Source organism: Phocoena sinus, chromosome 4 (genome assembly GCF_008692025.1).
Source record: "Phocoena sinus isolate mPhoSin1 chromosome 4, mPhoSin1.pri, whole genome shotgun sequence".
Classification (NCBI taxonomy): domain Eukaryota; kingdom Metazoa; phylum Chordata; class Mammalia; order Artiodactyla; family Phocoenidae; genus Phocoena; species Phocoena sinus.
This window is the reverse complement of record NC_045766.1, coordinates 136,731,585-136,759,097: the sequence shown is the minus strand read 5'-3', so window position 1 is coordinate 136,759,097 and position 27,513 is coordinate 136,731,585. Positions and strand designations below refer to the sequence as shown.

Here is a 27,513-nt window from a genome sequence, read left to right as displayed (position 1 = left end):
GAAAATGCAAATTAAAGACAAGGCTTCATGCTTTCTCCCACAGAGCAAGAAGCCAAGCAGTCCTTCCCGCAAGGAGACAGGCTCCAAGTTCATTGTGGCCTCCTCTGGGAGGCTGACCATGCCCAGAGTCAGACCTCAGGTGGCCTTGGCCTTGAAGACACTATACTCTTCTATCCCTTCCTTCTGCTGCAGCACCCCCTGGTGCTTTGAGCTGGAAATACTCCTCCCAGCGCCAGCCCCAAGGAGCCTCTCTATTTAGCAAAAGCCCCTGGTCAGCCCTCTTCCCCTAGAACACGAGGAGGCTGCAACGCTTCTCAAACCTACATCTCCCCCCCGCCCCCACACTAGAACATTACTTAAGGGAAGAATGCCAACTGGTTATTATTCAACAGTCTGCAGTCTCACAGGAGTCATTCATTCCTTTTTTTTTCCCACCCCGTCTCATCCTGCCTCAGCAATTAGATAATGTGAGCGGGCATACACCCTGTTAAACAGCTGCTGGGAATTCTCCTTAGGAGCAAGAGGTGATGTGCGCTTTTGTGGGTGCTGACTTGTGCGTTTCCTGTGCTTAAGATTGCAAAGTACGAAAGGCCTGATCACTGGGCAGAGACAGGCAGAGCGGGCCAGGCAGGGTGCGCAGCGGAGGCTGCGGAGAAATGAGGACTCCAGGGAGAAGCATTTCATGCCGGCCCCTTGCCAGGGGGCCAGCTGTGCGGCTATTTCCTGCTGCAGTGGTGCTGCCCGGGCTCCGTCTGGTCCTAGTCCTGGAAGGGAAACGCTGGCTGATTCTCTAGTACATTTATCATTTTCAGGCTTTGTGACTAACCACAAAGCTGCATGGAACATTCTTATAAGAAATGGAAGCACCCACCGTCGATCAAAAGGAATCACTCCGCAGCTATTTGTAATTTGGCTGCCGTGCCAGGAGCTGCTTGGCCTTGGCTGAGGGTGCGGTGGCTCTCATCACAGGGCACCGAAATTCTCTGCACTGTTTGCTCAGCTGCTGTCTGTTTAGAGAGCCATTTAGATTCTCGCATAGAAAGGAAAGCTTTCCATTCTTGGAGAAACCACAGTGATTAAGTACATATAAGAGAAAAGCATTACGATGACTAACTAGAACAAAATCAATGATTCCCTTTCTGCATTCTACATGACGAGGTTTAGAGTCCACAGCTTTTAGCAAGAGCGCGGGTGTGACTTTGGGGTGGGAGAGGAGAGGGCAGAACTGCACAAAGGCCAGTGAGCACAGGACTTGCCAGTTGGGAAAAGGACTGAACTTTAATGACCCGATTAAATGCCCCTTTAAAATCTGACCCGGGAAATTCTTAACCTTTGTAATAGGGGAAGATAATGTCTGAGGAAGCAAGAATTTTTGGTTAGCTTCTATGCAGTCATTTGAGGCCACCCAACCTAAACTCTCTGTCCTAAGGAATGCTTTCTACAAAACCTGCCTTGAAACTTGAAGAATCTCATGTTCCTCTAAATTTTCATGCAGCCAAAAAAGTGGGAAGACACCTTTGTAGGAAAGCTTCAGTGCGAGGAAGGCCCACCACCTCACGAGACTGTTCCAGATTTTGAACAGCCTTCGTTGTTGGAAAGGTCTCCTTCACATTTGGCTAAAAATTGTCTCCCTCTCAATTTTGTCTTTTGGTCTCAGTTGCCCTTTGAAACTATATGAAAAAAATCCAGCTCTCTTCATACTGAGATCCTTGCAATGTTTAAAGATGACGCTGGTGTTTACGTTGCCTTATTGTCTCCTGTCTGAATGTCCTCACTGCTTTCTGATGCAAAGGGAGAACACTCTCACCTCCTGCAGGAGTTGTCCAGTAGCAATATAGACCCCGCACATCGTTCATGTGCAGAGATCGGTCACCTCCTTTGCTTATGACACTATACTTCTATTAATTTATCCATCCTGAGGTCTCATTTGGTTTTTTGGTAGCTGTGTCACACTGTTGGCCTGTGTTTACCTTAAAGTCTAAAGAACAATCAACCTGTTATTCCCTTACATTTCCATGTACCCAGAGGGTTCTGCAAAGAAGCGAACATTTTAACCTAGTCACTGTTCATTTGTTTTACTTTTCTGCTGGCCTTTGAATATGCCATTTGACGTGAGAGTCTTCAGCCAGTGGATGTATTATGTTGATATGCAACTTTGCATTTTTTTGCATACTTAATGTGATAGGATCACACTAAAATTCATGTTTTCCTTTGGGAGTGGTGGCTGGAGCTTTGTTAGGTATTTTTTTCCCCCAGTTTTATTGAGAAACTGTCGGCGCACATCGCTCTATAAGTTTAAGGTGTACAGTGTGATGGTTTGATTTATATATATTGTAAATGACGACCGCAGTAGTTTAGTTAACATTTATTATCTTGTATAGACACAATAAAAAGAAAAGAAAAAAGCAAGTTTTAAATTTATTAGTGTTATAAGAGATGAAGGTTTAATACCTCTACCTCTCCTTCCTCATTCTTTCCCCCAAATTATCATACTTTTAATTATGCCAGTAATTAGTGTTTGCAACATTCTAAGTATGTAAATATTGTTCACTGCAGACAGAACCTATTAGAATACTGTGATTACAAACTTTCTTTTCTCTCTTTTTTTAAAAAAAATTGAAGTATAATTGACCTACAACACTATGTTGGTTCCAGGTTCACACAGTAGTGATGTGAAATTTCTATACATTTACTAAATGATCCCCACCTTTGTGAGATTTTTTTTTTTTTTTTCCCCCGGTGCGCGGGCCTCTCACTGTTGTGGCCTCTCCCGTTGCGGAGCACAGGCTCCGGACGCGCAGGCTCAGTGGCCGTGGCTCACGGGCCCAGCCGCTCCGCGGCATGTGGGATCTTCCTGGACCGGGGCACAAACCCGTGTCCCCTGCATCGGCAGGCGGACTCTCAACCACCGTGCCACCAGGGAAGTCCCTTTGTGAGATTTTTGAAAGGAACTGTACGTCCTGGCTAAAGCACACATGCAGCTGAGTAAGCTGACAGCGTCATTCCCAATCAGGAGCTGACCCCACCTATCTAGAAGTTTGAGGGCATTTGTAGGCATGTTTGCAGAGCCATGGGAACCTCCTGTGACAGTCTGTGAATAACCTCTGGGTGCCTGGTGCTGGTGTTAGGTTCTGGCTTGGCAAGGGTACCCGGCATAGTCCCCGCCTTTGATATCAAGTATAGCCTTTGGAGTGACCACCCTTGTACCTTACACAGAGGGGACCCTCTAAAATCTTTTGTAGGGTGGGCACATTCATTCAAAAGTTTATTTGTTATACCCTCCTGAATCAGTAGGTAGTACTCAGAGATGTATCTGCTGTGAGTGGACAGAGCCTGTCCGAAAATGTCTCTCCAGCTCTGTCATCGTTGGGACAGCTATCAATCTGAAGCCCGTCTTGAACTAGAATGGATGCTGACCCAGAGATGGGAGATCCGGCCTTCGGGAAAGCAGGAGCTGCTTCTTTATCCCCGTCTCCCTGTGCCGAATCCTTAGCCTCAATCCCAGGAGCCTGAGCATGTCTCTCCTTTCTCTGGATTTCTTTAGCACTTATGGCTTATATTAAACCCTCGGGTATTTACACATCTAATTAATGATTAACCTGTTAACTTTTCCCTGTGAGTACGTCTGGCCTCCTCAGCTACATTGTCTGATCATTTGTATCCTCCACAGACCTAAGAGTGCAGTTTTGCCCATCAAAAGACCGACGTAGATAGATGTAGGATTAAGCCATGGAGATCTGAGAGGAGTCGGTTTTTCCCTCAGGAGAAAGGGCAAAGGAAACAGACTTTCAGGAAATTCATATTCTGTGCCAGGCACTGTGCTGGGAACGTTACGTTTGTTTTTTCCTATAATCTCTGTAAGACTCTCAAGTAAGTATCACTATCCTCGTTTTGCAGAATAGGAAATGAAATCTCAGAGAAGTTAAGAAACTCTCAAACTGCATACAAAGACGAAAGAGACTGGGCTGGATTTGAACTTGGGTTGCTGTGCCTGCAGCAGCAGCGCTAGGGAGTCTGTCCTCCCTCTTGGAGGTGCAGCGGGGCTGGAGGTTAGGACGTTGCTTGTGGCTGTAGCTGCCACGTGGCCACCCTTGAGTTATCAGCCAGCAGCATCTCACTGCTGAAGAAAGATAGGAAAAAGGCCAGGGATGAAAGAACCAGGGGACATAAGAAAGAAAGGTACAACCATGAAGCAGGGGAGAGAGAGTGGAAAATTGCAGATCACTTAACATTCTCTGTGCAGGAAGCATCTCACACCTGCTCAGTAGAGCGAAGTGTTCATCAACGGAGTAGCTTGTAAACCCCCAAGAAGGCATAGCGACGGCCTTGCTGATGTCAGTACTGTTCTCCCCTAAAGAGGAAGGAGTATTCTCAGCTTCTGCAGACAAGGACTTTCAGTGGTGTTGGGGAGCTCTGAGAAGCTGGATCCCCTGTCATCAGATTGTATTTGGAGACTTTCTTAGGTTAGCACCAGGCTGTACTGTAGCAATAAATAAACCTTAGAACTCCATGGCCTACACAATAAAGAGTTCTTTCTCACTCATGAAAATTCTGGTGTGGGTCAGGCGAGTCTTCAGGGCACTGTCCTCCACTCAGGGACCTGGTGATCCAGGCCACTTGCATATTGGGAAGCCAAGATCTCTGTATGTGGCTTCCAGGTTGCTGGGGCAACCAGGGTGGGAGGGTCAGCTTTTAAATGCTTTGGCATGGAAATGCCGTCGATCACTTCCACTCACAGCCCATTGGCCAGAACTGGTCAATGGTACTGCCCCCTGTGACGGGTGCTGCACGTCACTGGGAAAAGAGGGGATGCTTGGGCACTCAATGACTGTTCAATGACTCTGACTCATTTCCTTTACTCTCTTCTGTCCAACCCTTTTTAAGGCAGCTCATTGCTCTTGGGAAAGAACACAGATGCCTTCATGGAGCTTGTTAGGCCCCTGGTGGTGGCCGCCATGTTCTAGTCACAGTGGACATTTCGGGTCTTGTGGCTCAATGTGCCTTCTCTTCCTCACTGCCTTCTGTCTTCCCGAAATCTGCTTTTCCTGTCCAAAGCCTAATATTATTTATGTCAATGTTTAGATATCACCTATTACGGAAAGTTTTCTGACACGAAATCTGGGTTAGGTGACCTTCTTTGGACATCCAGGTCACCCTTTATTTCCCCCACTGCGGTGGAAATGTATTATTTATTAGTCTGTGACATCTTAGATTGCGGCTCTCTGATGCTTGGAACCATTGCAAGAGTGGTCCCTACATACGATGGCCAACACACAAAAGAGGCCTAGTTAGTGTACTTTGGATGCAGGAAGAGAAGAAATCTTCCAAGGCAGGATGTGTATGATTGTACGATCGCAGATTTGATTCTGAAGTTAATCTGGAACAGCAAATGCTGTAGAAGAGTCAAGAAACTTTTCAAAAAGAAGAATGAAGGAGAGTCTTACTTTTCTGGATGTGAAAATGAACTATAAAGTTACAGTAATTAAAAGAGTGAGATGCTAGCCCAGGAGTAGACCAAGAGATGAACAGGATATGAGAGCTGATGTTACTGTCTTGAGTCCAGACTCCGCAGGGCAGACCAGGCAGGCTGGAGACTCGGCCAGGGTTTCCGTGTTGCAGTCTTGGGCAGAATTGCTTCTTCTCCTGAAAACCTTAGTCTTTGCTCGTAAAGCCTTCAGCTGTACATGGAGAATTGGTATATGATAAAGGAGGCATTTTACATCAGTGAAGAAAGGATAAATTATTGAACGAATTATGTTTACACATCTGGCTGTAACTTGGTAAAATTAAAAAATAAGCTAAGATTTAAGAAATAAAACATTTAAAAAGAAAGTTGTATCTTTAACTTGTATCACATACAAAAGTGAATCTGAAATGATTATAGACCTAAACATTAAGAAAAATCTTTAAAATACTAGTAAGCGCATAGGAAATATTTTCATTATGTTGGAGTGAGCAAAGCATTAAAAAAAAATGCCATATGGCCCATAAGTCAAATGGTTTAGAATGACATATTTGATAACGGTGAAGCAAAACTCTTCTATGTAACCAAAAGCTATATAACCCAATTTAAAAACAGCATATGAAGCTGGGAAAAATATTCACCCTATGTAATTTAAAAAGGTTAATATAAGAAGTGTCTAAGTGCCTACAAATCAGTAAGCAAGCAATTAAAAATCCAATTTAAGATGGACGAAGGTTATGAAAAAGCAATTCATGGAAGGAATAGTATACATAGCTTATAAGCAGAAGAGATGCTTATCCTTACTGATAATCAAATTAATACAAATTAAAACAATGAAATAGCATTTTCTCCGTGAGATTACATGTATTAAGAAGGCTAACAGCACTCAGTATTGATGATGGTGGTATAAGTTTTTAGAGACAAATTTGACAATATCTGTTTGTAAAAAGTGCCTATATTTTTGACCTTACAATTATACTTCATCTATAGGGGGTAAGTTAAGTGACGTATGGAATATTATTTAGCATTTAAAGAAGTGAGATATAGTTACTATATATTCTGACATGTAAAATGTCTGTAATAGAGACTTAGATTTAAAAAGTGACTTACAGGGAATTCCCTGGGCGTCCAGTAGTTAGTACTTGGTGCTTTCACTGCCATGGCCTGGGTTCGATCCCTGGTGGATGAACTAAGATCCTGACAGCCGTGTGGTGTGGCAAAAAAAAAAAAAAAAAGTGACTTACAGAAAAGTATGCAGTTTAGGACCCCATTTATTAAGAATATGTACGTATGCAGCCAACTGTTAAGGGAGATAACCTCTCAGGAACAGGACTTGGGGAACTTCCATTTCTTATTTTCCATATTTTAGTATTATTACTTTTAAAATAAGTGTGATAGCTGTTTATAGTATTTTTAGAAAGAGATTAAAAAGACATTGCTGGGACTTCCCTGGTGGCCTAGTGGTTAAGAATCGCCTGCCAATGCAGAGGACACGGGTTCGAGCCCTGGTCCGGGAAGATCCCACATGCCGTGCCGCAACTAAGCCCATGCGCCACAACTACTGAGCCTGAATGCCACAACTACTGAGCCTGTGTGCTGCAACTACTGAGGCTGCGTGCCACAACTACTGAAGCCCGCGCACCTAGAGCACATGCTCCACAACAAGAGAAGCCACCGCAATGAGAAGCCCGCACACCGCAACGAAGAGTAGCCCCTGCTTGCCGCAACTAGAGAAAGCACGCACACAGCAACGAAGACCAAACACAGCGCCCCCCAAAAAAAAAAAAAAAAAAAAATTAAAAAAAAAAAAAGGACATTGCTTAGTTTAACTGACCAAAGCTTTGACTGGTTACATAGGATCTGAGGTTCAAGAAAATGCTTGTTGTGCCATGTCATGCTCAGATACGTTCATTGACTCATTCATTCATTCATTGACCAAAGCATTTAGTGGATACCTTTGTTGTGTGAGGTCTTTTTTCCTACATGGCTCTTAACTGCGTAATTTTCTTCCTCATTTTACTCCAGAAAGTGAATAAATTAAAAAATAGTTGAGTCTAAAGCAAAGTATGCTTGTGTGGGGGACCCTCTTCGATATGCAGCAGAGGGCGCTGTGGCTGGGAACCACGGGTACCTGTTGTTTGCTTGGATGTTTAAGGGAGTCCCTTTCTGATCCTGTCTAAAAGATTCATGTTGACAGAGGGTATTCGTATTGGGGAAAAAGCCCCCAAACCACTCCATATTCCAATTGCTGGTTAACTTTGTGTGGGCTGTCTCTACTTCAGAGCTATCACTTTCGTTCCTTTGTGGGCCTGTGTCCGTGCAGGGAGGGAGTGGACGTTTGGAAGTCGAGTAGTCCAAAGATAGCTGCACATGCGTCACATCTCATGAGGATGGAAGATTAAAATGAAAGATTATGCTCTGAACTTTGCCCTGTCTCGACATCCAAATGCCACGAGACTGCTGGTTTACTGAACGCAAAACCAGAATGATATGGTGACAGCATGTTGGGTAGGCTGTAACAGGAGACGTTGCAGCCACGGCAAATTTGCCCTCATGCCATCGAATGCATTTTTGTTTTAGCTCCTGATTTCGGTCTGTATTGCTTTGTATCGCATTGTATTATTCATTGAATACAAAAGTGAAGCATGTTTTGGATACTGTGCCCTAAGTTCGACGTGAAATACCGGGATATTGTCCTGAAAGATTTTTGGATAGATTTGAACATAAAAAACAGATAAAATAAGTCGTGATTCTTCATATCACAAAATGACACTTAGCAATAAAAAATTTGCTGCAGTATCTTTTTTTTTTAAATTGAAGTATAATTGATTTACAATATTGTGTTAGGGTCAGGAGTACTGCATAGTGATTCTTTTTTTTTTCAGATTATATTCCATTATAGGTTATTACAAGATATTGGGTATAGTTCCCTGTGCTATACAGTAAATCCTTGTTGCTTATCTATTTTATGTATAGTAGTTTGTTAACCCCATATTCCTCATCACTGCAGTATCTTTAAAGAACAATTTTCCCAGTCCAGATAAAATACGATGTCACTTTAAGAGCAGAATCTGTAATGAAGTCAGATATAGTACATTTTACAATTAAAATACACAAGTCCCTCGAATTCAGTTTGGCTCACGGTTAGTACAAATGGGAGACTTTAAAAAAAATCCTTTCCTTTCTCTCTAGCCCTTTGTCTTGTATTTTACCAAATTGTAGTTTCGGACAAGTCAACTCTTCCCCCGCAGCACACAGGTAGAGTTGCCCTGCAGTCAGAGACATCCTTCAGCTGGAGAGTTGGTGAGGCTGTAAGAAGCTGAAGGAGCTTTGGCTACAAAGTACAAATAGAAGTGGAGAATTTATGCAATTTGACTAGTTAGAGAAAAAAATCCATCTGACAGAATAGCAGTAGTGAGCTGTTAGACTGTGCCCAGTGGCATAGAATTTATAATCTCAAACTTTTCTGGCTTCCTACATTAACTTTCTTGGTTAAACAGGTAGAATTCCCTGAAAATCTGTGGTTAGTTTCTCAAGTTCAATGAATGTATTAAGGAAATGTCAACATCTTAGCTGCTATACAGCTTTCTTTCTTAAAAAAATAAAAAAATCTAAGGACATGAATTTGAAAAGGATAAGAAAAGATTTCGCATGTTATTTTATCTTGTGTCTGTGCTGAAATGACCTCCTTTAGATCCAGCTCATTGACGTTATTTAATCCAAATGCAAGTGTAGTGTTCAGGGCTTGTGCCAGACTCAGCTTCTGTACCCGCCCAGATCTGCACCTCCCTCTTGCCTACTGGCTGGAGCTGCGCCAGCAATGACTTGCTCTGTTCCTGTGGTCATGACGTCAGATTACTGCAGCTGCCACTCTCCATGCAGCCTGACCAGCAAGAAAAGAAGAGGCCACCGCCCCGGAGGAGGCTGGGACATCTTGGAAATGTGGAGAGATGAAAACCTCCTGGGGCCAACTTCACCCAGTGGGAGGCGGCAGATAGGAAGGAGCTGGTCAATGAGTTCTTTTTCCTTTCTCTTCAGAAACTGTTCTGAGATGCAACAGTTCCTACAACCTTCCTGAAGACATCACGTGAGGCTGCACAGTCAGCCAGGCTGTCACAAAGCTTTGGCCAACTCAGTACCCTGCCCTCGTGCACTTGGGCTCCCTCTCCCCTGCCTCGCTGCTCTACCCCTCCCCCACCCCGTTCTCTAGGATCACACCTTTGAATGAAGTATTAACAAATAAACACATGCCCCAGGGTCTGTTGTCTAGAGAACCTGGGCCAACAGAGTGGGAACCTAGGTTGGCTCTAGAAAGCAGACCCTCTGGTGCACTTTGGCAGTGGGGAGTGCGTGGTGACAACCCTCCACACATGGTAGCGTCACGATTTCTAAAGCCTTTATCCGAAGTTAAAGAGGACGAGGGTGAGGTGGAGGTAAAGTGTGCGGATATCATTTCACTTCGGCACTCAATATGTTTTGAGGCAGTAAATATTAGGACGGTGATGTGCGGTAATCACTTTTGAAGGCTCTGGAAGCCTTGCAAAAAAATGATAGGTGCTATCTTGAGCCTCTCTTTGAAAGCCAGGGTATTCCTGTGGTAGCTGTAAAGGGGGTTCTCATCTCCTCAAGCTGCAAGGCAGAAGACTCTTAAAGCAGGATCTGATGATAAGATGTTAGAAACGTAAAGAATAAATGTACAGCCTTAGTGGCTCCTCTGTGTCAAAGGAAATTCCCTGATGAAGAAAGAAGTGGGACCCTTGGATGGTGACATTTGCCTGGTTGAGACTGAGAATATTGGATCCCAAATGGCCTGAAGCTTCCCGGCTGGCAGAAGCTGTCCCAGTGACTTGAAGAGATCAGCCTCCCCTTCCCAGGGGATCACACCATGACCTCCCAGAGGAGATGCTTCACATCTGACCATTGTTTTTCTCACTGTCGGTCCCTATCATCCCTTGTTGTGTCCTGGGTAATAGCCAGAATCAGGTCTGATCACAGCTCTCCGCTCCAAGGAAAACAATCTATGTGTCAAAGGACATACAGGGACTGTCGAATGTGCACCAGCAAAGATGGGAAGGAGTGGGTCTTGAGAGAGTTAGATTGTCATGGTCACCTGGTCTGGTGACCAGGTGACCATGGTCCACATGGAGCTGGTCTGTAGGGGTGGCTCCTTGACACTTAGGCAGGATGATGGCCTACCTAAATAAAGTGGAGGTGCAGGAGTGTGAAGAAAGGGTAAGGCTCAAAGAGTTGGGACTATTAGAATGGATTTACTATGTAAAACCTAAGAACCCTCCACTTAACTGTTTCTTTTTTTTTTTTTTTTTTTTTTTTTTGGTACGCGGGCGTCTCACTGTTGTGGCCTCCCCCATTGCGGAGCACAGGCTCCGGACGCGCAGGCTCAGCGGCCATGGCTCATGGGCCCAGCCGCTCCGCGGCATGGGGGATCTTCCCGGACTGGGGCACGAACCCATGTCCCCTGCATCGACAGGCGGACTCTCAACCACTGCACCACCAGGGAAGCCCACTCTGTTTCTTGAAAGAGACTGGAGGACACTTCCTCTGAAGGCAATACAAAGTCACAAATTAAGGGCTCACTGATATCTCTGGGAGGTTGGTGTCTGTCTTCTGTAGGCTGAGCTTAATGGTGGTAAACATTGCCATAGACTCCTTAATGTCAATGGGGGTAATGAGATTCCACAATTAAAAGACTAGGTGGCAGCTCTTAACCACCAGAGGCAAAGGTAGCCATGCTTATTATAACCGGAAGCACCACAGAGTAGCAGTTAGGGTGCCTTTAACCTTTAGAGATTTGTGGCAATGACTAACAGATTGTGGTGTTTCTAGACAGGAGACGGATGGACAGCTGACTAGGGTGTTGTTATAATTGTATAATAATAACAAAAATGAAACCTGGAGAGCAGAATGTTATCATCAGTCACTGCAGTGGAAAATTATGGCTTCTTGCTTGGTTTTCAAATGTAAGTCAGCTTACATATCTAGAATCTGTAGACTCTAAGGGAGGCTGAGGTCCTCTTGGAGAAGAACATTACTATTTCTCACTAGTATACGTGAAAATTTATTCCTCTAATCCTCCCCTTCAAGGGATCTGTAGATATTTCCCCAAGTAACTAGTACTACGGAATGGGGACTAGCCAGGCCTTTTGAGAACTACTGTATATAAGGTGTAAGCTGACAGTGTACCAGGGTATCTGAAATGCCACATACTGGTCCCATAGTTAGATTAGCAGCTTTAGGAGGCCAGGTGACAAATTAAGTCTTCCCCAAAGTCCACTTTATAATGGCTCTTTGGGTCCACAAAACTACCCTGGGGTTATTTCTCAGATTCCCAAGTAGGATAGATATATTTAATGGTTGGCAGAACTCCCAGTAGGTTTTCTGACTTGTGGAGTGTGGGACATTATGGTAGGAAGGACCAAATAAAAGTAATCTGAAACTGTTCTTCCCCCATTACCCAAGATAGGTAATCAGAAATAATATTGCATCCTAGGGAAGAATTACAGATATTCACCATCAAAGACATAAGGGATGCAAAGTGGTGGTTCCTATAATATCTCCATTCAGTTTACCCGTTGCATCCCTGTAATGACCAGATGAATCATGGCAGGTGTTATTAGTCCATCCTAAACTTATTCAGGTGATAATCCCTTTTGAAGCTTCTGTACCAGATGTGTTGAATGTTGAAGATCAACACACATTCTCAAACTTGGTTATGGGACTACTGATCTAGCACATACTTTTTTCTCAATCCCCGTCAACGGGGAGAATCTAGAGTGGTTGGCCTTCACACGGCAAGGGCAGCAGTATACATTCGCTGTCTACATGTCTGCTGGGACCTTGCTCATCCTGACATTCTACCGAACATCACTTTGCCCACCTATTAATGACATCATGGTACTTGGACTTACTGATCAGGGTGCTGCAAGTATCATAGATGCCCTAATACAGGGGTTCTCAATCAAGGGATTTTAACTCCCAGGGTACACCTGAGAATGTCTGGAGACATTTTGGGTTGTTAAAAATGAGGGGTTGTGAGTAACTAGTATTTAGCGGGTAGAGTCCAGGGATGTACATTCTACAGTGCTTGAGACAACCCTCACCCTTCACCAAAGAATTGTCTGTCCCCGAATTTTAATAGTGCCATGTTGAGAAATACTGCCTTAGTAAGACACCTGTGTAGCAGAGCTGGGAGATTTACCCTATGAAAATTCAGGGATCTGTTGCACCAATGAAGCTTCTGGGGGTCCAGTAGTCTGAGGCATGCCAGACATATATATATATATATATATATTTTTTTTTTTTTTTTAAATTAAAGGATAAATGTCACATCTTAGCCACTCAGAAATATTTGCTGAATGAATAAATGAATGAAAAACATACAGGAAGAGTTCCTTGTGCAAAGAGAAATCTGTTTGGGTGAGAGGCTGGAGGGGCTGGAGGCGAGGGGCTGGAGGTGAAGCTGAGGGAAGGCTGTGGTTCATACAGTTTACATGCTGTTTATTTAGACACCTGCCCCCAGAAGGTGGAGGACAACAAGTGGCTTTCATCCAGGGAGAAACAAGACCTGGTTAGTGTTCTAGAATGATCCCTTTACAACTGGTTAGCGAGATTGTCCTAAAAGGCCCTGAGACCAGAGTCAGAAAAACTAGCCTGGTCCCTTTTGTAATCGTCCAGTTGGGAAGCTATGAACAGTTAAGATGGGACAGATGGAAAGAGAATAAAGGAAGAAACAGATTCCAGAAAGATTTGGGAAGAAGAATGACCAGGATTTGATGACTGGATTGGAACTATGGGTAGAATGAGAAAGAGCAGAAGAAACCCCTCAGGTCTCTGTGTCTTTGGATGACTGGATAACGCAGGAATAGAATCCAGTTTAAGTGACAGATCGTGAGTTTTGTTTTAAATATCGGCAACTTAAGGATGTGGGGCATACAGGAGGAGGTGTCCAGTTGGCAACTGGACAAGTGAGGAGAGTCTCAGCTGCAGATGGAGGTTTGGGAGTTGTTTGAAGCCACAAAACTGAGGCTCAGAGAGGTGATCTAACCCATGCTAACATAGTTGATAAATGATAGAGTGAAGATTCAAACCCAGACGTTTCTGGCTCTAAGGCTTACCCCACTATCTCCTAACTTACCTTTTCTCGAAGTTATAGACTTCTAAAATGAGACTTTAAAATGCATATAGATGGAAATCTAGCAAAATTACCAGTGTATTTACACTTTGACCCAGCTGTCCTACTTTGCAGGAGTTGACTTTACAGTCAGACCTGGACACATACAAAATGACACGTGCACATTGTTATTCATGGCAGTCTTGTTTGAAAGAGCAAAAAAAAAAGAAAGGGAGGAGGGGAAGGGTTAAATAAACAGACTACCACACACCTGTACAGAAGAGTAAGAAGCTCTCGGTAAACTGACGGTGTGTATGGTATGCTCTCTTTTGTGTAAGCAAAAGTGAAACTAAGAACATGTATTTGCTTGTATGTGCGTGAAGATACAAGGATATAAGATGCTAGTAGGGTGCTTTATAGGGGTAGTGAAGAATGGAATAGAAGGATACAAGGTAGGAACAAATCTTCTCAATGGATATCTTTTAGATTTGAAGCATGTAAATGTATTACCTATTCAAAACAATTAAAACATTGAAAATGTGGTATATTTACCCATTAGCGTTTATCTACATTGGAAATTTATTTCCGCCCCTGGAAAGATGTATTTGGTTTATGCATTTATAATATTTTTGTACTTATCCATCCATCCATCCAACACAATTATTCACCTCTGTGCCAGGTGCTGGACTAGCCACAAGGGAAATAATTAAGAAAACAGACATGGTTCCTGGCCTCACTCTAGATATAAAGACAGAGATTAGTCAAATCATCCCATAAATACACTAAAATGGCAATCATGCTACAAAAAGTGTGAAAAGGACCTCAGTTATTCTGAGACGGGATAGTTAAGGATGTGGCAGGGAAGGCTTTCTTGAGGAAAATCCTTCTGAACTCCATGAAATGCAGGAGGGAAGAGGTGAGGAGATGGGGGCAGAGGGAGCAGTGTTTGCAAAGGCTCTGAGGCAACAAAGAGCACAGTATTTGAAGAACCGGAAGAAGGCGGCGTTGATGCTGTGTAGGGACTGAGCAGATGGGGTGGATGTATTAGCAAGGGGGGCTACACACATGAAGACCTTGTCGGGCATGTTGAGGATGAGGGTCTTTGTAAGTAAAGCAGAACTGGAGGCCACCGGAGAGGTTGAGACTACAGTGGAACAATATGAGCCATTTATGTCTTGGGAAGGTCACTGGCTGTTCTTTGGAGAAGGACGCGGGGTGTGGAGAAAGAGTCGGATCAAGGGGACCAGTTGGATGGCTGTCTCTGGAGAGTTGGAAAAAAGTGACCTTCATTTAGACCAGGGTGGAGGTTACGGTTACAAGAAGCAGATGGAGTCGAGAGAAAGTGAAACTGAGAGGTCTTGGTGATGGGTTGTATAAGGCTGGAGAAGAGAAGTCTTCCAACATGGATAGGTTTCCAGAATAGACAGGGCTGCCATTTCCTGAAAGAAAACATGAGGGCAGGCTGTTTGTTGGGGGTCAGGATGGATTTGAGGATGTTTGAATGTCCTAGTAGAAGACACATCACCTGGGAAGGCAACACACAGATCATGTCACAATTCCATTTTTAGAATACACAGTGTAACCACACACTTGGTTAACAGTATCAGTAAAATGTGGCTCACACCCAAGTCTCACATTTTTATTCTTCTATACCCCATGTTAGTTTTTTTTTTTCTGTTAAGATTTTTCAATTTCATTGAAGCATAACTTATATCAATAAAATGTGCATGTATTAAGTTTACACTTAGATGATTTTTCTTTAATCTATACCTTCATATAACTGTCATTCCCCTTTTTATTCAGTTGTCTGCTTGCTCCCTGGCAATCACCCCATGTTAGTTCTTGACAAAGTATTTCTCTACTCATCTCTTCCCCAAAATGCATGCCATGTTATTTTAGGGGCATTGGATCCTTTAGAGAAAAGATCTTGAAGAAGACCATCGTTTCCCCCTGATAGGCCCCTTGCACTCAGCTTTCTCAGGTGGCATTTTGGACATGTCAACAACAAAGTTTCCTTTTTTTCTGGTTCCCCCCTGTGAGGGCTTAGCTGTTAATCTTCCTTCGTGTTTCATATTTCATTTGTGTTTTTAAAAGGATGCCCTTTTGTTTTTGTTCTCTTCACTGGTTCTGTATTTACAGGGAGCTTTCTTCTTTATTTTCTTTCAGTCCTTCAGCAGAATAATTTTGCTAACTTGAGGCCTCCTTGGGATACAGCCATGATACTTTCAGCCCTGCTGTGTGGCAACACTGCTGCTAATATTTTTGCAGGCCCTGGGTCTGGTAGTACTCAGGGTTTTGTCTTCTCAACTTCTTAAATGTAACACTGATGCTATTTCTGTATCCATGGGAGGAACTGTGGGATCATTGGAACTTTCCCAAGGGGAACACTTTTCTGTATAAAAAGAAGAGGGTGAGAGATTCCTTTATGTTTCAAACACTGGTATAAAGTTAATTGGTTAAAAAAATGCTGGTTGTTCCTACATAACTTTTCTGGCTCTGGAACCACATTCAGCAAAGGGCACCGTGACCTCTGTGGGGACATGGAACAATCTGATACCTGATCCAACTTTTCTGGCCTGAAGGCAACTTCAGTGACTGACTTCCAACAGAGCTTTAAGGACAGCTGGTTCTGAAAATGTTGCTCCTAGCGGCGCAAGTCCTGTGTTTCAACTGATGAATCCTTTCAATGTCTCTAAACTGGATGACTAAACTCTCCTTGTGTCTGAAGAGATGTATAGACACAGAAAGACAACAGTGGTTCATCAAGGGAGAGATATCGAGAGAATGAAGAAAGTAACTGTAATCTGGGCCCAGGAAGAGCCTCAAACTGCTGGTCTGCAGGTGTATTTTGTGGGCACCCTGAGGGCCATGAGAATGACCTCATATCTCCAGTGGTTCTCAGAAGTCCCAGCTTCTGAGCTTTGAAATCCATCACTGGTTGGTACTGAGGCCATGCCTTCCAAGGCTGAGTGAGGCAGGAAACTGAGGCAGGTCCATTTCTGGGAGAGATAAGACGCCTCTGACTGTGGCTTTAGGCCTCCCCCAGTGGCCTTGGCGAACTTTCTGTAGAGCTCCAGACAGCCCAGGAGGCATCCATGCAAATTCCCTTCCTTCCCTCTCTCCTTCCCTCACGTCAGACCTGCATCACGGTCCATCACCTCTTGGAGACTGGCTCCTTCCCCATGTTCTTTCATAGGTATTTCTCTTAATAAATTACTCGTACGTTTAATCCTCTCTTGGTTTTTGCTTTTCAGAAGACCCAGACTAACACAGGCCCCCTTCAAAACAAAACAAAACGAAATGAAACACCTCCTTATAAGGGACACATGCAGTTCTTACTGTCCCATCTCCTCTGTTATCTTGTATCTAATCTGAGTCACACATTTGTGTTATGTGTCCGGCCCCTACAGGTGTTTGATTTTACAGCTCAGGTATTGCATCTTCTTTGACAGCATCCTGGAAATAGAGACATAGGGAAGGGCTGGCTATTAGAAAAATATTAGTCATTTGGGAATATGAGGTTAAACTATTTTATTTCTTGCAAGTTACCAAATTTGGGTGTCATGAGCATTTAATTTATGAATGACCCATCTAACTTTTATTTTTTAGCAGCTCGTTTAAATTTTTTCTTATTTTAATTTAACCTGTGAGTTCATAGAGTTTTCTCAAAATTAGGAAGTTGTGAAAATAAAGATGAGCATTGCCTTTTATTAATGCGTGTCATTGTCGAATGGCCAAATTCTCTCCAGTATTTGAGACGCCTTGGGTAATGTCACTAATCTCTACTCTTCCCCAGGAAGAGGTGGATTAAACCATTTTCTTTTCGTGCATGGTGTAGTTATAGTAGACATAGTCATATGATTTCAATAAATAACTTTTTGAGGGCTTCCCTGGTGGTGCAGTGGTTGAGGGTCTGCCTGACAAGGGTTCGTGCCCCTGTCTGGGAAGATCCCACATGCCGCGGAGCGGCTGGGCCCGTGAGCCATGGCCGCTGAGCCTGCGCGTCTGGAGCCTGTGCTCCGCAACGGGAGAGGCCACAGAAGTGAGAGGCCCGAGTACCGCAAAAAACAAAACAAAACAAAAAAACTTTTTGAAAAGTTCTCTGACAACAGTTTCCAAGCTACTGTTGTTAACATTTTCAGTAATTATTTTTATAACAGAATTTTCTTTATTTTTTTCTTTCTTTCCAAAATCAACTCATTGCCTCAAATGCTATCCTTAATTTCTACTTTAATTGAATCTAAGCTTGGTGATGGGGGTCCTTGCCAGCCAAAAAGATGACCATGTTGCTTTCGAGCTGGGAGAACAGACCATATAGGACAGAATGGATTTCCTCTACCTTAGAAAGTTTTTGTTGCTCTCCAGAAATAACATGGATACAACCAGGACCAACTACGTAATTTTGGGGCCCAGTGCAAAGTGAAAATGGGGCTGCTTGTTGAAAGGTAGGGAAAAGTGCCGTTAAAGATACTAAAATATGAAGGTTTTTCCTTTATTTCATAACTGTCCTCTGCCCATACACATCTTCCATTGTCCCACTGAATTTCACTTATAAAAGACAAATTGCAAGGTAAAATTATTAAGAATTTCAAGGTATGGACAGCAGAGCATTAAACCAAACATAGGGTCCCTTCCAAATGCGGAGACTTGTGGGATGATGCAGGCTGCATTCCCGTGAAGTCGGTCCTGGATACAACTCACCAGTGAGTTGACAAGCAAGCTGGCAACCAGAGGGAACGTCTCCGCTCTTCCCTCTAGTCTCTCAGGTGGAGGTGTGCACAGGGATCAGGGCTCCAAGGTGAAATGGAAGGCACAAGGCTGAGTATCCAATGTGCCAGGGCATGAGCAGTGTTTCTCCTCCTATTTCGTCCTCGGCTCTCTGGGCAATGGCTTCACCACACTGTCTACCTTAGTGGAGAGAAGGTGGTTACTTGTTCGTGGCAGGTGATTTTATTTTATTTTTATTTTGGAGGGGGAGCAAGTAATTTTTGTTTTTTTACAAACACACCAAAGAATCATGCAATGCTGCAAGCATCGGACGCAATCCTGGGCCACAGGTCTGCACATTCTCCTGGAGCTGGTCCTGTGAAAGGCGTAACCTATCATCTCGCCTTACTGTTTTCTATGACTCCTGCATTATCTTCAAAATAAAGAAACATACCATCTTTTCTCCGGTAGGACTTTCGTTGTCTAATTATCACTTCTTTCTGAGCTCTGGTTTGCCTTTCTTGACTGCGGCCATCACCACGTCACCCACACCAGCAGCAGGAAGTCTATTCAGTTGTCCCTTGATCCTCTTCACAGAGATGATATGCACACTTTTGGCTCCTGTGTTGTCAGCACAACTGATCATGGCTCCAACCAGAAGACCCAAGGAAATCCGGAATTTCACACCAGAGGATCCACCGTGTCCTCGCTTTGACATCTTGAATGCCGGAGAGCGACAAAAAGCTGGGCGATTTTATTTTGACTTTCCATTTTAAACATCTTATATCATATTTACGGAGTGTCTGCTCTGTGATGATTTCTGTTCAGGGGTTGTTGTTATCTCCTGGTCCTCAGAGAGCATCCCTTCTCATGAGGGGAGACATGCAATAGGCAGAATAAAGGACTAGACACACTGTAGAGAATCTCAGCTATAGAAGCGCTATAAAGGAAAGTTGAGTGGAGAAAGCAGGTGGGCACGGTAGGGCAGAGGCTTTACAATTGTCAACAGGTGATTAGGGACGGCCTTGCCTTGAAGGTGGCATTTGGATGAAGACCTGCAGAAGAGAAAGGAAGCAGCTGAGCTGCCCTCTGGAGAAGATTGTCTGGGAGGGCCATGTCATAGCAAGGAGTCTGTGGTGGGAGTAGAAAACTTTGTTATTCATTGACCTTTGCATGAGCTTTTGGTGTAAGCTTAGCTTGTGTAGATCTACATGAAAGCATTCTTTCCTTCCTTTTTTTTTTTTTTGGTAGAAAAATAGTACTTCTCTGTCAATTCAGTTAAAAATGACTAAGAGTTTCTACGCTTCGATTGGATGCGGCCACATCTCCTCGGAAAGTAGCACAGCTGGGTTCTGGTGTGGAGTCACTTCTATAGACTTCTCTTCTTAAAAGAACCTGTTATTAATGGCTGAGTTCAAAGCAAACTTTAGAAATCCAATCGATTTCTCATTTCTTACATTTTATTTGGTAAAAGATTTTATGTCAGTGATTGCAGAATGAAGGTGCCAATAGGAAAATAATCGGTTTATAAATGGGAAGGCAGTCAGGCATCCCCCTTTCCATCGTCCTCTCCAAGGTCAGGGCATGGCTGAAATGCAAAGAAGATGCACTTGTACAGTACGTAAATGATAGTCTTCTGTGGAGGGTCATTAACCTCAAGTCTCCCTCCCGGAGGGCAATGTTGAAGGAAATGGCTTTGTGAGCTTCAGAAGAACGTGACATGATTGTACCTGGGAATAGAAGAATGGTGTCTGCAGTTCCATTAATTGGGATAACAATTATGAAAGCTTGGGAAGAATCAAGTTTCAGAGCCCACACTAATCCCCAGGAAGACTTTTCCCCTGGTGGATATAATATTGCTGCTTTTCAGGTGCATTCCTAAGATGTATTACATTTCTCAGACTCACTTTGTATAGGCTGCTGTCAGGGGCAGGATTTGGAGGTTGCCAGAAGATTCTTTGGTTTCATCCAGGCAACTCTCTGCTTTCCTGAAGTGTCGGTGAACTTGGTGGAAGCAAGGGTCAAAGCAGAGTTGACTTGTGTCTGGAAGCGTGAGTTCCGTGTCCTGGTTTCGATGAAACACAAGGCAGGAATGCAAAGGCTGTCTTCCTGAAACTGCTCATGTTTACACGATGATAATGTATTTCTTCCTGACGTTGACCCAGATGTAGCCGTATCTCACCTGGTGACAGGGTATGCTTCCTTGATTGGCTGCTCTGGGATAATGAGCTCCTGTTGATCATGGACTATGTTTTCCTGGGAAATGGAATATGAAAATAATTGACAGATTTCCCATAAGCCGAGCTGAATTCCAAGAACATGTAGGGAATCCTACCTGATTGACTTTCAGAGCTTTACTTTGAATTTCTGTTGGTGTCAACAAAACTGTCATAAAGAACAGCGTACTTCACCTTCAAAAAAGCAAACTTCCATTAAAAAGGCAGACAGCTTTAAAAAAGTTGTCACTTAAGGCTCTTGTCTGATCGTTACCTGAGAGTGAAAAACTCTTCAATGTAGCAAAAATATCTACTGTAAACTAGTCGTTGGTTTACATGACATATTCCAAAAACCTTGTAGGAAACTTAGTATTTGGAGTGTCAGTGTGATAGAATATTGTAAATAACCAGTATAAACACAGTCCTCGACCAAGGGTGTTTCTTTATTCACGTTGGGGTTGACTTTTGAAGCCTTTAGATAAGTAAGAATTGGCATGTGTTAGAAGCTGCAGTTTTTGCAAGCTGAGGATGTCATTTCCCCCCTTTTCTCTACGCCTTTACAGGAAATACTAAGCCATGAAGATCATTGATATTTCCTGAAATTAGACTGCTGTTTCCTGTCTGAAGAGCTGTGAGGGTATATGTCTCTGGAACACTGCTCCTAAAAGTAAGCACTTAATGATTCCACTGCTTATCTTTTCCAGAATGTTTCACTCTTTCTTTTTTAAACTTTTAATTTTATATTGGAGTATAATTGATTAACAGTGTTATAATTAACACTGTGATAATTTCAGGTGTACAGCCGAGTGATTCAGTTATACATATGCATGTATCTATTCTTTTTCAAATTCTTTTCCCATTTAGGTTGTCACATAATACTGAGCAGAGTTCCCTGTGTTATACAGTAGGGACTTATTGGTTATCCATTTAAATATAGCAGTGTGTACATGTCAATCCCAAACTCCCTAACTATCCCTTCCCCTCACCCTTCCCCCTGCCCGGTAACCATAAATTCGTTCTCTAAGTCTGTGAGTCCTTCACTATTTCTTTTCTATTAGGCAGAGACTGAGGGGAAGGTTAGGTCTGACTGAAATGAAATTCAAAACATGCACAGCCCTCTCTCTGGCCCCTTCATACTGGTAAGCCATTTTCTTGCCTCCAGAAACCACTGTCCCTTTTGACAGCCTCCCATCCATGTCTGGGGACACAGGTAGGTCCTGGGAGGAGACTGGGCAGGAACGTGCTGGAACTCCTCGCCTCTGCATTTCCACTTGGTTGGCCAAAATTGATGGGGGACTGGGAAGACACAGCATTTAGGCTGAGTTTTGGCACAGAATATGGAGGGAAGCCAGGCAGGACACTCAGTAAAGGCCCATGTACCTCACACATAAAGAAGAAGGTAAATTTAAGTTAAATGAACTTCAGAAAGCATAATCCAGGATCGCTTCAGTTAGAGCCACTAAGCTCCTTGCTGCTGGCTCTGTCTCTCAGGTCCCACAAACCTGCCCTTCCCTCCGTCCTTTCACATCAGGTCCTTCTTCCCTGTTTCAGTGTCTGTGGTCTGGTAATGAGCACATGCTCCATGAGGGAATTTCTGCAGTTGCCCGAAGCTCAGAGATAAAAGCATCCAGAAGATTTTTATCTCTCAGCAGAAATGTTTTTCTGAGGACACACACATAGTGTCACCGTGACATTTAAGACCTTAGTTTATCATCCTTTTCCTCTCACGGAGAATAGTTCTAATCGCTGGAAAACTACCAGCTTCTCCAAGAAGCCAGATCCGTTGGAAATCGTGCAGAAATACCCACAGCAATAACAAAACCAGCAGCACACAATAGGTTAAGAAGTCTCTGTGTACTACTATGGATAAAATAGATAAACAACAGGGACCTATTGCATAGCACAGAGAGCTATATTCAATATCTTGTAATAACCTGTAATGGAAAAGAATCTGAAAAGGTATATGTATATATATAATTGAATCACTTTGCTGTCCACCTGAAACATTGTAAATCAACTATACCTCAGTTAAAAAAAAGGCTCTGTGTATATCTGTTTCTACTGACTTTTTAGATGGTAGCTAAGGGAGAGCTTTGAAAGTATGATTTCAGCTGGCATATGGCATCACCTGCTCCAGGAGGCGAGGTTGCATGTCAGATTCCACTTCAGGAGGTATGTGCTTCTTAGACATGGCTTCTTGGCTGCTTGTGTTTGGACAGTGGGCATTGCTCACTGAGATGGTTCATTAGGGCTCAGAATGGTCTTCAAGGTTCTTCACTACCTCTTCTGCCATCTTGACTGGCCCCACTCCTTATCTTCCAGAAGACTGACTCAAAGGGCCAAACCACTGGTCAGCACAAAACTGGGTGGAAAGACCTGGATGGACTACTGGCTCCCCGAGGAGCTCTGGTCCTCTCTGCTTCTATGTCCTCACTTGGCCAGGCATAAGGGAAGGTCATCTGTGGAATGGCCGGTGGGCAGTCTCTATAGGGACCTCCCTAGGTGGCTCACCTTAGGAAAATTCCCTTAATTTCCCAGGCTTCAATTGGGCTCCAGGTCTGCAGGCTCAGGAATAGTATTGGGCTGACACATTAAGAGGTGGGCTCTTCTCTCTCTAGCACAGATACACAATTATTTCATTCAAGTGAAATTATGCACTCGAGTCAATTATGAGACTCAAGTGTATAACCAGAATTCCAGTCCATTGATTTTCCACAAGAAATATAACTGCAGAGAGGCTGAAGTCTCAAGAACTCCAGAGAGGTCATGCTACCTGGGAATGAAACCACAATTGGAAAGCAGTGTGGTCAGCCAGGATTCAGAACTGGCGTGTTAGTGATAAGGTTTCAGTCAGAGTGAGGCATGCTGTCTGTAGTAGGTTGGATGGTGGTCCCCCAAAAGGTGCATTCCCCTGGAACCAGTGAATGTGACCTTATTTGGAAAAAGGGTCTTTGCAGATGTACTTAAATTGAGTGTCTCAAGATGAAATCATCTTGGATTCGGGTGGGCCCTCAATCCAATCATCTTATTTCCCCCAAGTTCTTGGGGATAGTGATGATAGTGAAAGACACACTTCTGTGGAAAAAATATTCTGCAAGGGCAGAAAATATCAAAGTGTATTTTTTGTTTCCATGAGCATTTTCCTGTGAGATCTTGCCACCTCTGACTGGTTCCATGACTTGTTTATTTTCCTAGGGCTTTAGTAGTAAAAATCAATGCGATTTTCATCCTGGTGTACCGAGTCCACTTCTTCATTAGTTATGGGAACTGGATGAAAGAAAAATCACAGATGCAGGTTATCCGAGGTTGAGTGTAACTTTCTCTCCAAGGTCAAGACCACTCTCCTGTCTCGTCCAAAGAAGGTACTGACTCAAATGTCTTTCCTTATTAAAAGCTGAGTGTTTCTAAGAAACACATTTCATGGAGGATGGAATGCTTGTGCTGGCCCTTGGAGGATGAGTAGAAGTTTCTCTGCTGGCGATGAGGTGTGGTGAAGGTGGTCCAGGTGGGGAGAACGCACATGCAGAGGCTTGGATGGGGCTGAAACACTGGCCCCAGCAGGAGGGAAGCAGCCAGAAGGGGCAGCCAGGAAGACACACTGAGTAGTTCCAAGTGTTCTTGGTTGGTGACATAGAGCCATTGGGCAGGATTAGATTGGGGAATACCATGATCGGATTTGCATTTCTGAAAAAGCCCTTTGATGCCATAACGGAGAATGGATGGGAACGGGACAAGGCTGCAGAAGGCAAGGAGAAAGCTAGCAGCCTATGGAACTAAGTAGTATCAGAGTGGAAACTGGTGTTAAGTTGCAAGGTTTTAGAACATTCTACGTCTCAACTTATATTTCTTTTCCCATCCATCTTTCAAAGATGTTGTAAAGCACAAATGAGATAAAAGTAGCCAGGGGTGTGCAAAGCAACACACATTGTTAGGAGCAGCTCACTAAGAAGGACGTGCTATTAGCCTGAATAGACTAGAATCACTGACCTCAGTGAGGCAGCATGAAGTAGGAGTGGGGGAGATGGATAATGATGGGAAAGGCAGTGCTCCATGGGCTGTATCGTGCAGGCCTTGACTTTTCAATCTCTGCAGAAATCCATAATCCAGATGTCTCTTTGTTGAAGCCCGAACAAGCATTATACACAATTAAACCAATGGGACTTAGCAGGTATTTCTGGAAGGGGAATTACGCCTCTATAACATGTAGTAAAACCCCAAATAGTCAGAGAACATGGTCAACAAGTGAGAAAGAAGTGGCCAGACTCTTCCTAGGGTTTAGGGCCACAGTCAGTTGTCACGGATCTATGCTCCTAGCGCTGTGCTGGGCACATAGTAGGTGCCCATTAAATTAAAAAGAAATACACACACACACACACACACACAGGGAGCCCACAAAGCACATCAAGGGTCTCCATCATCTGGCAGTGTACGGTTTTCTTTTCTCTCTAATACCATGCAACTGAAATGATGCAAGCTGAATCAAACCAATCAAGCATTTGCCTTTACAAATACAGGAACTTCTAGCCCCTGTTCTCTCTGGTTGTGCCTACTTCCATCTTTCTTTTTCCTGGTCATTTGCAAACACAAGCTGAACTCTGAGCTTGGGAACCTTTTGCCCTTTTCTTCTTTTTTTGTTAGCTGAGTTTGGGAGGTAGACTGCTGAATAAATAGAAATTCATTCTGGGCCTCAGGGCTCTTTACAAAGGTAATTCTGACCTCCAGCCACACACAGAATATTGGTAATTTGACCTCAGTTTGATTTTCACATAAGCTGTCATTTTATACACCTAAAAAAAGCAAGGGAGGACATAGATAAAGAGGATATATTTCTTGTGGCAAATGGAAACAGAATCAGTTACCAAAAACTAAACTTGCTCAAGTGATAACAAGCTATATATTTTCTTTAATTGTTATTTACAGGTGTGTAGAGTGTGCTTCTGTGGGGTCCGACGCACAGCTCGTAATGACTTTTGTGTTTGGCTATAAAATTTTACCTAACGGGCTAATATTGCTTACCTGCAAAAAGTAATCAGGTATTCATATACTTTATAAAGCATGTGTATTATTAATAAACAGAATAAAATATAACGTTTTTCTCTGATTAAAAAGTAATCCAGGACTTCCCTGGTGACACAGTGGTTAGGAATCCACCTGCCAATGCAGGGGAAACGGGTTCGAGCCCTGGTCCCGGAAGATCCCACATGCCGCGGAGCAACTAAGCCCGCGAGCCACAGCTACTGAGCCCACGTGCCACAACTACTGAAGCCCAGGCACCTAAAGCCCATGCTCCACAACAAAACAAGCCACCACAATGAGAAGCCCACGCACCGCAGGGAAGAGTAACTCCTGCTCGCTGCAACTAGAGTAAGCCTGTGCGCAGCAATGAAGACCCAAAGCAACCAAAAATAAGTAAATAAATAAAAAAAAAAGTAACAAAAAAAAGTAATCCAAACTTATTTTAGTAAATCTGGAAAATACACAAAGGTGCAGAAAGCACCTGGTATCTATCACTCAGCTATAATTACCATTATTTGAAGCATTTCCTTTTTTCTATTTTCTATACATGTATATAATCATTGTGTGATTTTATATATATATATATATTACAAATACATAATTCTGAATTCTGCTTTTTTCCCTTTAACATTGATGTACAAATAATTCCTCCATGTTATTGAATATTCTTTGACTACAGTAGGAATGGTTAAGGCTTTATTTGGTTAATTTTAGGTTATTTGATCCTTGACATGGCTAGATATTTGGTATTTCCAAGAAAATATTGCATAAAGGATCCTTTTCCCCTTTGTTTATTAAAAATAAAGGTATCTATATTTCATCTACAGGGCAAGAGATGTTTGAAGGGAATTAGGACCTATATGTTCTATATTAGGAAAAATGCAGTCAGATATCTGGCACTGCCTATCCTGTTTCTTATTTATATTCTGTACATTGTATTTTTTTCTGGTAGACCAAAATCACAGAAGTAATTAAATTTCAGTAAGAGAAGTGATTTCTCCAAATCTGGAGGGTTCAGCTCAAGATGATGGTGAATGTAAATGCAGCATTTTACAGAGATCGAACCATCCCTGCTACACTTGTGCCTCCGTTCCACGGCACCGGCCCCGGAATTGTAATCACTGAAGGTGTGGAGGGCTTAGGATTTTAAAGGGTAGAGTGACGTGTTCATCAGACAAGTGATCAGAGGCAGCACAGAGGCGTTGAAGTACACAGGCCAGTAGGTTACTTGTTAGGCAAGGCTTGAGGTCAAGGACAGAGGTGAGAGTATATGGGGAAGGACTTCTGCTTTTACAGGGTAACACCCCCAGTTTCAACTGGCTTCATTGGCTACACCTCTGTACCAACTAGGTGAAGGGTTAATTTAAGTAGAGAGGAACCCACATTGACATATGCCTGCCCCGTCTTCTAGGAGCTGAGGCTGTCCCTCTTCATAGTCAAGTAGGCATCAAGAGACCCACAGGCCAGTCGAGAGGACTCTCAACATGAAGGAGACAGAGGTCTGACCTGGAGAGTTTAGACATGGAGAGATTAGACATGTCTACTCTTGGCTGGAATGGCCAGGGGCACTGAGCTGGATGGGGACAGTAAAGCCTGCTCCTGGCTCCACTGGGCAGGTGACCCTCAGTGCTCGGAGCATGTGGACCACCCCCTACCCCCTCCAATCGAGGCCAAGGAAGAGAGTCTTCTGGTCTTACCTGGGGGCACAGGTGCCCCGTCTGACCACTGTCTAACTCACATCAGCTCACTGTGTGTCTCAGGGGTGCCCCTCAGTTCTTTGCCAGTTAGGTTTCTGAGTTTAAGCCACTCCACTCCTGATACCATAGTCTGTATTAATTTCCTATGGCTGCCGTAATGAAGTGCCACAAGCTGGGAGGCTTAAACAATAGAAATTTATTCTCTCCCACTTTTGGAGGCTGGAAGTCCAAGATCAAGGTATCAGCAGGGTTGGTTACTTCTGAGTGCTGTGAGGAAATCTTCCG

General features: G+C 43.5%; 1 protein-coding gene and 1 pseudogene across 9 annotated transcripts in view; one reads left to right on the top strand and one right to left on the bottom strand.

Moving 5' to 3' along the window:
• The window catches only part of SETD4 (SET domain containing 4), a 366,008-nt gene that overhangs the window by 89,296 nt on the left and 249,199 nt on the right, over positions 1–27,513 (top strand). For all 9 annotated transcript variants that reach the window (XR_004349708.1, XR_004349714.1, XR_004349715.1 and 6 more), the window contains one exon: positions 21,079–21,182. The gene's annotated coding sequence lies outside the window, so the exon portion shown is untranslated. The remainder of the gene's footprint in view (positions 1–21,078; positions 21,183–27,513) is intronic.
• Positions 18,608–19,017, bottom strand: LOC116753219 (annotated as a pseudogene).